The sequence below is a fragment of the Hylaeus anthracinus genome, unplaced genomic scaffold, assembly GCF_026225885.1.
Source record: "Hylaeus anthracinus isolate JK02 unplaced genomic scaffold, UHH_iyHylAnth1.0_haploid 5, whole genome shotgun sequence".
Taxonomy (NCBI): domain Eukaryota; kingdom Metazoa; phylum Arthropoda; class Insecta; order Hymenoptera; family Colletidae; genus Hylaeus; species Hylaeus anthracinus.
The window spans coordinates 13747676-13760414 of record NW_026535322.1 but is presented as its reverse complement, the minus strand read 5'-3'; positions in this window follow the sequence as shown (position 1 = coordinate 13760414).

Sequence of the window (12739 nt, the reverse complement as noted above, 5' to 3'; positions counted from 1 at the left end):
TAATTATCTCGCAATTCGCAGATGATATAGCATTGTATTCTAAGATCTCACCACTTCGAAAATGCAGAAATCTTATTGAAAAAGTCATAATAACCCTTCAAAAATATCTCCTGCTCCTAGGGCTTGACTGTGCCCTCCAAAGACAACGTTTCTTCATTTTAATAAGAGGTACATCCTTCCAGGTGAAACAGAAATTCAGATTAATGGTTTATGTATGAAATCATGTAAGTCCACTCGATTTCTGGGAATTATATATGATTATAAATTCTCTTTCATACAACATTTGAATCATGTACACCAAAAAAGTATGAAGGCGTTTAATATCATAAAGTATCTATGCGGCACCTGGTGGGAATCGGACCCTGTAACACTTATAACTCTTTATGAGAGTATTATTCGGTCATATATCGACTATGGTGGTTTCATATACTACCCCACGCAAAAACGACTTATAGAAAAATTGGAAAATATACAGTATTCAGCTATTAGAACAGCTCTAGGGTTTCGTAAAACTACACCAACAAATATTTTATTAGCAGAATCTAAACTTCCACTCGTCAGGGACAGGGTAGCATTTCTGTGTAAGGGCTTCCTAATCAAGATTCATTCAAATACTAGTTTACAACTCAATAAAACAATAAAATATTTTTACACTAAAAACAAGAAGAATAAGCGCAAAAAGAATAAGCTCATAAAACAATGCATTGATGAAATTATGGTCTCTAGCAAAACGCTGCACATGTGTAATCAGTATAACATATACTGTTGCGACTACAATACCATTGTTTCTTCTACTCCGAACTTGGAAGGTCTCTTACAGACAACAATGATCCTAATGCTATGGTAAACAAAATAATATCTAATAACGAATCGTATGAAATATATACCGATGAAAGCAAATCCGTAGGATTAGCTTCCTGGTTCATTCTGTATTTGCAAGGAACTCAATATCGCGATTAGTAAAGGCATTCCGAATATTTCTTCTGTTTTTACGGCAGAATGCTTAGCTCTGTCCGATGCGCTCGATATTGCCCTTCAAAACACTATCCGGAACTTTAAAATATTCACCGATTCTCTCAGCGCCCTTTTATGCCTACATAATCCAAAAATAGATCTAAGAACTAACCACCTAATTCTAGAAATAAAAAGAAAATATAACGAATTCAACCAGAAATGCGAAAATAATCAGAAAATAGAATTTTTTTGGATTCCTTCACACGTTGGGATTGAAGGAAATGAACAAGCCGATCACCAGGCGAAAGAAGTGTGCGCAGTACAACCAGACGGCAACTTTTTGATTCCGTTTATCGATTTCCGTGAGTCCTTCAAACATAAGTGTAATTCACACACGAAGGAAGTTATAGTAGCACAGGGACAAAGAAAAGGAAACGAATATTTTCTCTATTACTACAAAGACTATAACAAACTGTGGTATGTTGAAAAGGGTTTTTCACGAGAAAGCATTGTAACTATCAACAGGTGTAGATAAAACCATTACCACTTGGCTGCTTCTTTGTCCCGTGTTGGCATCGTTAGCGATGGAAGATGTACGTGTAGTTATGAGAAACAAGATATAAATCACATAGTCTGGCAATGCCCATTATATAATTCTCAAAGATTAGACTTGTTGAAGAGCTTACGAAAATATAAGGTGTTTCCTCCTTTAGATATCAAATTGCTTCTACATGCTCCAAATATAGGGGCGTGCTATTATATGCTCAGTTTTATTAAAAAATCTAATATTCAATTGTAATTGCGCGACTAATTATTCTGATATGTAAATCTCTATGTACCTTTCTTTTGTATAGCTAAATAAGCTTGAAATAAAGCTTAATATGCTTAAATAAAAAAAAAACAATATATATACCTAATAAAATATATATATATATTTATTATATTTGTTATATATATATATATATATATATATATATATTTATTATATTTATTATATATATTTTTTATTAGGTATATATTAGATTATTAGAATTAAATATCATTAGAATAAAGTATTACAATTGCTATATATATATATTATTCATGAAACTTGCTTTCCAAACTATTTATAAATTTAAGCTAATATAAATAATATATATAGAGTTTAGAGCTGTTTCATTTGAATAGGTAACGTGTAACTTTTTGGATAATTTATGGGAAACACTGAGTAACATACAATAATATTTTAGAATAAATCTACGTTTTGATCTCCTAAATGTGTGGTCCTCTTAAGGAAAATGTAACATATACAATATACACACAATCTAATCTTGCAATATGAAAGAGTACTATTCTGAAATTCAAGAAGAATCATAAACAAATAATATTATTCAAGCATAAGAACATTTTTCAAATAAAAAGAATAAAGTGCTTTTTTTATTTAAACAAATTGTAATAGAATCCACCACGAAATAAAATAACGACCCATCTCCATTCTTTTTAATACATCATTCAATATTAAATAATACAAACTGGTTTCATTCACATCATGCAGTAAAAGAATTTGAAAATTTTCAACGAAATTTAAAAAGAAGTTAATTATACTTTGCCATGCCCCAATCGATTCTTTTCATATTAAAAACACTTTCATCAAATTACATTATTTTGAACTTAAACTTCACTCAAAGGTCTTTGAAAACTTTCATCATTAAAGAATTATAAACATAGATGTAGTTTCTTTCATGTTCACAAAGTATGCGCGGATAATAAAACTGATTATGAAAGTAATATATACTCTCTCATTACTTAGCTTCTCTGAAAGACTAATGTTCAAAAGTATTACTTCTGACTTCCTACACTTTCGTCAGAATATACGGTCCGTTTAATAACCTGTTGGATTTTAAAAACTCGTTTTAATAGCAATACTAGCAAATTCTCTGTAGACACTGAGTACTGCTGCATTATATTATATTATATTTTTATTACCATTACAATATTAAAAAAACTTAAAATTCATTTGATACATTTTCTTTAAATACAACTGTATGTGGTATATGTAGTTTTCCATGATTTTGTACCTTGGGATTCCACGATTCAATTATTAGTAAGCAGAAAAATGTACAATTTGGCATTTATTCAAATGACATAGCTTTTCCTCCTTCTCAATATCATGATGAAGTTCTGAACAGTGAATTCTGGGAACACATATATTAAATATACTTTTGCCTTTTTTTATTTAGAAACTACTACTTTCTTTTATTGAGAAATTTCACCTCTTTATTGTATGATTTTTAATGTTTATCTTATGGTTCATGAGTCGTTATTAATCGGTACCATCGACAATCAAAATGAATAGTTATTGCAAGAATTTAGAACGAACAATAATAAAAAATAGTAATATTATACTAATTCACATATTGAATTACTGGATGGACTTAGAAAATTTTAGACATAAAGGAAGTGTAGATTTTACACAGGAAACTAGAGTCGTAGACTCAACGAAAGGGACTGTAAATCAAAAAGATATTTCAATGGATTTTATATTCAAAAATACATAGGATTCGTGAATTATCAAAAAAACTTGTTTATATTCTGGTTACGCTTCTGGTAATATTATTTTCATTATTCTTTCTTAAATGTATAAAATAAAATGCGTATAAAGAATTTGTTTTTAAACAATTTATCTTTTTATTTTTTCGAATAACTAATAAAAAATATAAATTTAATGCTTTGTATGTGTTGCTTGTTCAATTAAAATCAGAATTTGAGGTATAGAACTGTTACGTTTCCGTTCTCCTTATTTGGAGTCGGATGTGCGCACCCGGAGACCAATGCGAAGCTAGGGCGTAGTCCCTCGGAATCGTGCAATGTACTTCCCCGCCATCCCTTGGCCTATGATTTTTGGGTATAAAAAGGGTGACGACGAAGGCATATCGGGTCTAGTCAAAGTCTAGAAAGGGTTCTGTACACGTCTGTGCGTGCTCTTACGAACTATTTACACGAGAAAACTTAGTGAAATCGGGGGTTCGAGTCCCCTTCGAGCAAATCTTAACCATACAGTACGTAGTCTACTGTTAGGCATTATTTTGTCATTGTAGTCGTCCCCCGTTTGCTCGCGTTCGTGAAAACCGAGAAGGATTAGATTCTAGCTTCGCGGAATCGAAACTATATTTTAAACTCAGTTCATATGTGTAACATAGCTTACCATTAGTACACCGCGACAATTACTCTTATAACAATTGTAAGTTCCGGTGCATATCAGATATAATCATTTTTAATTAGTGTTGATCAATTATAATACTCAGTCCAGTACCCAGTAAGGTGTACCTTTGCCACTCGAGGTACACCAAAAACTGTAACGAGGCCTAATACTAACATTTCCTGCGGCTCCCCACGTTAGTCATACGTGGGTTCGTCTCCGCGTCTACTTCCTCAAAGCATCCAGTGTTACCTACGACACTGGTCAAGCCATTAACAAAAAACCATATTCCAATAGAAAAACCCCGGCTACGCAGCCGCCCCTCCGGCTCGTAACAGAAAACTGGTGACAGCGGTGGGATTCCACTGATAACATCCATTTCGGATACCGAGGAAGTATCTGGACTTTTATTATAATTGTTTGTAGAGTTTCAATGTCACAATGAGTACATCTGAAGCCACGCTTTCTGCTCAGGACGTTGCAAATCTGACCATGTCAATGGCTAATTCAATGGCCTTATTGACACAGCGTAATTGCATTTAATTTGCTACCGCGACGATTCCTACCTTTAACGGTGAGAATATACCCTTGTCGGTTTTCGCGCAAAGCGTAGACAACGGACTCGCGTTGATACCAGAGAACTCGGAGACAGAATATCTAAGTATAGTTTTAACGAAACTGACTGGTCCGGCACAGATCAGTATTCAAGATAAAAGTTTAAATAATGTAACACAATTGTTACAATATCTCAAAAAACGGTACGCACCTGGGAAGAATTTGGCATATTTCCAAGCCGAAGTTTCGCGTCTTAAAATTGGAGAAGACCAGTCGCTGAGAAAATACATTGACAGAGTCAGCCAACGTGCCCACGGGTCACGTATCGCGATTCGTGAAAGGTATCCAGCCAATCCGGATCAAATTCTCCAGGAAATGGAGAAGGACATTTTGGAAAACTTCATCAAAGGATTACCAGAGTGAATAGCTTGGAGAATCGCCGGTCTGGATAGAAAGATTAAAACATTAGAAGAGGCCTACGAAGCGGTGATCCAAATAGAAGATCGTTTGAAAAATCGTCGACAGATTCGGGAAAAGGACTCGCCGAGTCGTCGCAGTGAAGAGGATTTTCACAGCAGGAGGCGTTCAAGAGAGTGTGAAAGTCAGAGTGTTTACTCTCAGTCACCGTCACCACATCGTCTAAGACCAAGGGATCGCAGCACATCTGGCTCAGAATCAGACTTCGAATTCCAACGACATCCTTCACGCGTTACAGCTTTAACCTTGCGTAAATGCAGCTGTCCACGCTCTCCAGATCGCCCTACGAAGGCGCCAATAAACAAGAAACCAATTGACACTACGAAGAACATTTACCAATTTTACTGCCGAAATTGCAGTACTGCATTACTATTGGACATAACATAAGGAATTGCGAGGAACCACCTCGAAATAAAGAATATCAACCTCGTTATCAACGTGGGTCAGGAAAGAAATCTTCACCTTCAAATCTGAGGAGGTCTTTAAACTCTAATCGCGCTCACCCCAACGGCGATGCGGTGAGCGAACACAAACAAGATCGCCGGTTGACCGTCCGATTTGCCGATCAGAACCAGGGAGAAGAGTCAAGGAAGCACCAACCCCGCGCATCAAGATCAAGGTTCCAGAATTGGAGAAAGGAACGGGAGAATTTCTAATTGATGGAGGAGCTTCCGTCAATTTAGTTGTTCTTCATTCACTGGGGGGAAAAAACAGAAATCACCTCTAGAGAAGAACTTAAAATCGCTGGTCTGTCATCGACAACACTCCGAACTCTGAGAACCACGACGCTACAGATTAACGGATCTGCTTCAGAGTTTTACGTTGTTAAAGATTTATCAATTCCTGCTGATGGACTTATAGGAAGCCCATATTTACTACAGGAAGGTGCTGAAATTTCTTATTACCATAAAACAGTGGTAACACGTAATCGACCTACCAAACCTATATTCTTCAGCAACGTTGAGGACATGGAGTTACACCCTCGGTTAGCTATTAAACATCGTCTACCAGGACGAACAGCTTTGCAAATTTCAATTCCAGTTGCAAATCGAGAAGTTGCAGAAGGATATTTGCCTCGGATTAAGACACCTGAACAAGTCTACAGGGTGTCCCAAAACTCGGGGAGGAGCCGGAAATGGGGGGTAGCTGAGACGATTTTGAACAACAATTTCCTTCGCAAAAATGACGGATGGGGCTTCGTTAAGGAGATATTAAGCGAAAATCCCGACCAATCAGAGCGCGCGTAAACCGTTGGAGCGGCCGCGGTAGCGAAGGCTACGCGCTAGACGGCAGCGTCAATGTCCTTCGATGCACGTCGAGTCACTTGTTCGCGTACAAGCGCGGCCGCCAGAGCGTAACCTTCGCTACCGCGGCCGCTCCAACGGTTTACGCGCGCTCTGATTGGTCGGGATTTTCGCTTAATATCTCCTTAACGAAGCCCCATCCGACATTTTTATAAAGGAAATTGTTGTTCAGAATCGTCTCAGCTACCCCCCGGTTCCGGCTCCTCCCCGAGTTTTGGGACACCCTATATATCGGAGAAGCAGCAGTTTACAACCACGATGGAACTTGCTATGTCCTAGCCACAAACACTGGAGAGGAGGACATCGAAATTGATAAAAAACCGCAACACATTCATCCCTACGAGATTTTTGACTTTTCGGATGAAGATCTCATTTCTTCATACCTAAAAAACGAATCGATGGAAGACAGAATTACACGAATTCAAGATCTTCTAAGGACCGATCACTTGAATGCAGAAGAACGCCAACACGTGTCTTTAATAATTAGGGAATTTTCAGATAGATTCTATCTACCTGGGGATAACCTGAGCAAGGTTTCGAATTTCTTTAATTCTATTCATACAACAGACGACATCCCGATTAATACTCGGCAGTACCAGTATCCACCGATACATCAAGAAGAGACAACGTCAAGTTGGAGCTCTATTATCACAGGGGATCATCAAACCATTAATTCACCTTTATGGATTGTACCAAAGAAACCTGACGCCGATGGTAACAAACGTTGGCGAATGGTAATCGTGCATTAAACGAAAAAACAATAGGTGACAAATTTCCGTTACCTAACATTCCAGAAATTTTGGACAAACTAGGTGGAGCAAAATATTTTTCAATTTTTGACCTGGCAAATGGATTTCATCAGATTGAAATGGATCCTAAGGACACACTAAAAATCGCATTTACCACTCCACATGGACATTATGAATTTGTTCGCATGCCTTTTAGTTTGAAAAATGCACCACCAACCTTTCAACGTCTAATGAACCGTGTAACATCAGGACTGGAAAACGTACTTGTATTCATAGACGACATGATTGTTTTATCTTTATCGCTTCGCGAGCACGAAATTAAAGTAAACAAATTATTAAATCGTTTCAGAGAATACGGTCTTACCTTACAAACCAATAAGTGCGAATTTCTACGCAAGGAGGATACTTATTTAGGACATATTTTATCTGCCGATAGTGCCAAACCAGATCCTCGAAAACTACAAGCTGTTACAAATTTTCCAATTCCTAAGACACAGAGGAATGTGCAACAGTTCTTGGGACTGACTGGATATTATCGTCGGTTCATCAAGGATTATTCCATTAAGGCAAAACTTCTAGTCCAGTTGTTAGGAAAGGGAAGTCCTTTCAAATGGACCGAAGAACAACAAAATAGTTTTGAACTTTTACGCAACGAACTCTGTACACAGCCAATTTTACAATATCCTGATTTTGAACGACCGTTCATTATCACCACAGATGCTTCAGACTATGCAATTGGTGCAGTTCTAAGCCAAGGAGAAATAGGACAAGATTTGCCAATTTCTTACGTTTCTCGAAGTTTAAATTCAGTCGAGAAAAATTATTTAGCAACAGAAAAGGAATGTCTAGCCATGGTATATGCCGTGTAGTATTTCCGACTATATGTCTTCGGACAAAGATTCACACTTGTTACCGATCACCGACCCCTAGTTTGGTTACATTCAGTCAAGGACCCCACTTCACGCTTAGTGAAATGGAAACTCAAACTTTTGGAGTACGAATACGACGTCGTCCACAAATCTGGGAAAATAAACAAAAACGCAGACGCTCTGTCTCGAAACCCTCCTAAAATCTGTCTGCCGTTAATTCCACGAGAAGATAAGGAATTCAATATACAAATTCCAAAAAGGATCCACCACCAGACAGTATTGGTCAACGTATCCGTGAATTACATCGAGATCGCAAACAAAGACCCGTATACATGGACGCAACCAGCAGTACGGATGAGGAACCAAATACACCTCAACTTCAACCTCGAATCAGAAGAAGGAAATACATCGAGACCCAACAGACAAATTTACGCCAATCATACGATCTCCACTTCCAACTACTTCCGCTCAAAATCTTTGGAATATAGAAAACGACTCACGTCCAGACACTCCATTTATGCCAATCGCGCATTCCACACAAACCAATAATAATTTGTTTTCACCTCAAAATCCTTCTGAAACTCCATCAAATAGCGAAAATTTAATATCCTTTGACGAAGAGGAAGACGGACAAATTACCATAACACCTGCAGGAGAGATACATTCACCCGCAACTGTTGAACCATCTCGAACTCCTTTACAACCAGTAGACACACCTTATGGCCAAGGATTACAACCACCTTTACAACCTACGACGGTGCAATCTTCCCCTGATATACAAACTCAAACAAACACCCCGGCACACTTCAGCAGTATCATACCAACCTGCTACGATTCATCTCTTGACTCTTCATCACCCTCGCACTATTTTGAAGATACATCCTCAGAAGAAGAAGAAGAAGAGTATAATCACGGTCCTTGTAAACTAACAACATCCGAAGAAACCCTCATTCATTTTGAACCCTCTAACATCTGCAGACTGCCATTTAAACGACCCTGGAGGTAGAATGCTTGTAGGCATTGGTTACCTCCAAACAAATAGCCTCAAAAACAATAATCCAAGGAAAGGACAAGTGATTACCACGACCATACAACAATATAAGATTTGTACTACCTTTGTTACTCAACATTATTGGGAGGAAATCAAGGAAGAAGATATTATTACATCCTTACAAAACTTAAAAATCGCTCTTAGGAAAACAGGAACAACAGCCATTCGTTTATCAATACTCAGGAAACAGGATCGACCTACTATTCAAGTATCAAGCCCTTGTCACGCCCTATCACCTTATCATTCAAGACTCTATTTTCCGTAAACAGGATAATACTCCGAAAACTTTTTGACGGTCATCGCACATCAAATAGACAATTGTCGCGAACCAGAAATCTTTTTGCAAATGATCAAAGTCGAGAAAATTGTGGATCACACCGAGAGAAGCATTCGTTTCTCAGCCATATCATCATACGAAGAACTGTTTGAAACTCTGCGAAGACAAGTGCAAACCCCACAAACTGTTAGCGGATGCCGAAGATACCTGCAATCAATCCGCCAGAGACAAACTGAAAGTGTTTTTGAAAAGTGAATTGCCTTGGAAGAAGAAGAAGAAGAGGCTGTAAGAACATTTTACTTAAACCTACGATGAGACATTAGACAACTAGTAGTGCCATCAAAACCGAAGACACTACACGAAGCTCAAGAAGAAGCTATCGATCGAGAATTATGGATACGGGATGCGTACAGACTACAGCCACGCACCGAACGCCCACCACCAAGAGTTCAGTTTTCGGGGGGACCTCGACCAAATCCATCGAGCCAACCGAATTCATTGAGACCACAGCCACAAGGATTCAAGCAGTTCAGCAACATGCCACTTAGCGAGCGCAACCAACTGAAATGTAAACATTGCGGAAAAATGGAACACACTAAAGCTAATTATTATCAGATTAAACTAAATCAAAATTTTCGGCCAACCCAATTCGGAAAAATACCTCCGAGATCACACAACATAACGGCGGAACAAATAGACTGGACAGAATTTGCTACACGCCCGGAGAACTTCAGCACATACGAACAGCCCTCCACTGAATGCAACGAAGAGGAAGATTGTTACTCGACACCGGAGCAGGAACAAATTTAATCGAGAAATCTTTCGTCATCAATCAAACCCCTATAAAGTCAAGACACATAATATTAGGTCGAGACAAACATCAAATCAATAGAGTCACAACACTTAGCGTACATAACGTAGAACACGAATTTTGGATAATACCAGATAATTTTCCTTTGATCGAAGATGGACTTTTAGGATTACCGTTTATGCAAAAATACAATTACAACATCTCCAATGATAAGCTTACACTCGACAAATATTCCATAAATTTGAATTTTTCAGAGAACACTCAAACAATTACTCCAGGAAACTATGCAATTAGACTTTGCAATATCAACAATGAACTTACGTCGGTTTGTTTCTTCAACACTGGTGAGCAAGAAATACATACAGTTAATAAAATTGAGGTTGATAATAGTATAAACAGAATCCATGAAGTTGTAGAAAGATTACCTTGATCATATCAAGAATCAGAACCACTCCCTTGTTCCTCAATTACCAAACATGAAATTACTTTAAAACCCAGCAAACCTATAAATATCAAAACTTACAAACCACCTGAATGCCACAAAAAAGAAATTGAACGACAAATGAACGATATGTTAGAGAAAGGAATTATTGAACACTCAGATTCGCCATACAATGCACCTGTAATGCACTGGGTAGTGCCCAAAAAATTGGATTCATCCGGTAAACGCAAATGGAGAATAGTAATAGATTTTAGGAAACTGAACGAACAGACTGACCAAGACGCATACCCTTCACCTGACACGGAAGATATAATATTACATTTAGGCAATGCAAAATTTTTTTCTGCCTTGGATCTTTCATCAGGATTCCATCAAATCCCAATGGAGGAAACAAGTAAGAAGTATACGGCATTCTCCACCCCAGAAGGTCATTTTCAGTACTGACGAATGCCTTTTGGATTAAAAAACGCTCCGGCAACATTCCAACGAATGATGGACACCGCGCTTAGAGGACTAGTTGGAAAATACCGTTTTGTTTATTTAGATGACGTAATCATTTTTGGTAGTACGATACAGGAACACAATCAGAATTTAGCAGTTATATTTCAAAGAATTAGAGAGAAAGGACTGAAATTACAAGTAGACAAATGTGAATTTTTAAAACCAGAGTTAGAGTATTTAGGACATGTAGTAACACAAGATGGTATAAAACCAAACCCCAAAAAGACAGAAGCAATCAAAAATTTTAAACGACGTCAGACGCCAACACAAATAAACTCATTTCTTGGACTAGTAGGCTATTATCGAAAATTTATACGAAACTTCTCAAAAGTTGCGAAACCATTGACAGACCTCATAAAAAAAGACGTACCTTTCCATTGGACAGACAAACAAGAAGAAAGTTTCGACATTCTCAGAAACAAACTATTACACGAATCAATATTAGCATACCCAGACTTCAACAAAACATTTACTTTGACTACAGACGCATCAAACGAAGGCTTAGGAGCAGTGCTCTCCCAAGATGGGAAACCTTGTAATTTTATTTCGCGAACGTTAAACGCACCCGAAAAAAATTATTCCACGACCGAGAAAGAATTACTAGCAATCGTTTGGGCAATCAAACGACTCAGACAGTACCTGTTAGGAAGAAAATTCATTATCCAAACCGACCACCAAGCCCTAAAATGGCTTCACAATGTTAAAGACCCTTCATCTAGACTCATGCGTTGGAGATTACGGTTAGAGGAATATGAATACGAAACAGAGTATAAAAAAGGAGAAGACAATGTAGTAGCAGACGCACTTTCACGATTACACCCGACGAGACCGACGATCGCTTCAGACATCCGAATCGACGCTCAGGGAAACTTAATAAAGACAATGTCACAAGACTTAGTAATCCCACCGATAAAGATACCGTCTACACCCGAAACAGGTGAACTTACACGAGACTTAATAGACTTTTCAAACAACGAAAACAAAATAATAAATGACACTTTAGACATGGAACACGAATGCATTTCTAGTAGTGATACAGACTCCGCAAAAACTACAGTACCTCAACATCCCGAGGATGAACAAATCCTAGACAGTTATTACAGTTGGAAAAACTATAACGCCAATATCAATTTTAAAACTCAACCAAATCGACGCGATTATACGCAAATTAACAAGACAATGTTAGGAGAATACAATGATTTTAACTGGCTACACAACTTGAAACATTGGATAGAACTAGAAAAATCAAACAAAGTACGAATAGGAATAAACGACTTGACTTTTACCGACATAGAGAAATTAGAAATTAAAATGATGATTAAATTTATACACGAGACTGAACACCCAGACAAAACATTGACGATTGCGGAACATCCACCTAGAGAATATACGCAAACAGAAAAAACAGAAATAATTAGAGAAGCCCACAACAGCAACTTTAGCATGCATTTAGGGGAAAACAAAACACGAGACAAAATTAGGGAAAACCATTTCTGGAAGAATATTGACAGAGACGTAGAACATTTTATTAAACATTGCGGCATTTGCCAAAAGTATAAACTCACATACAT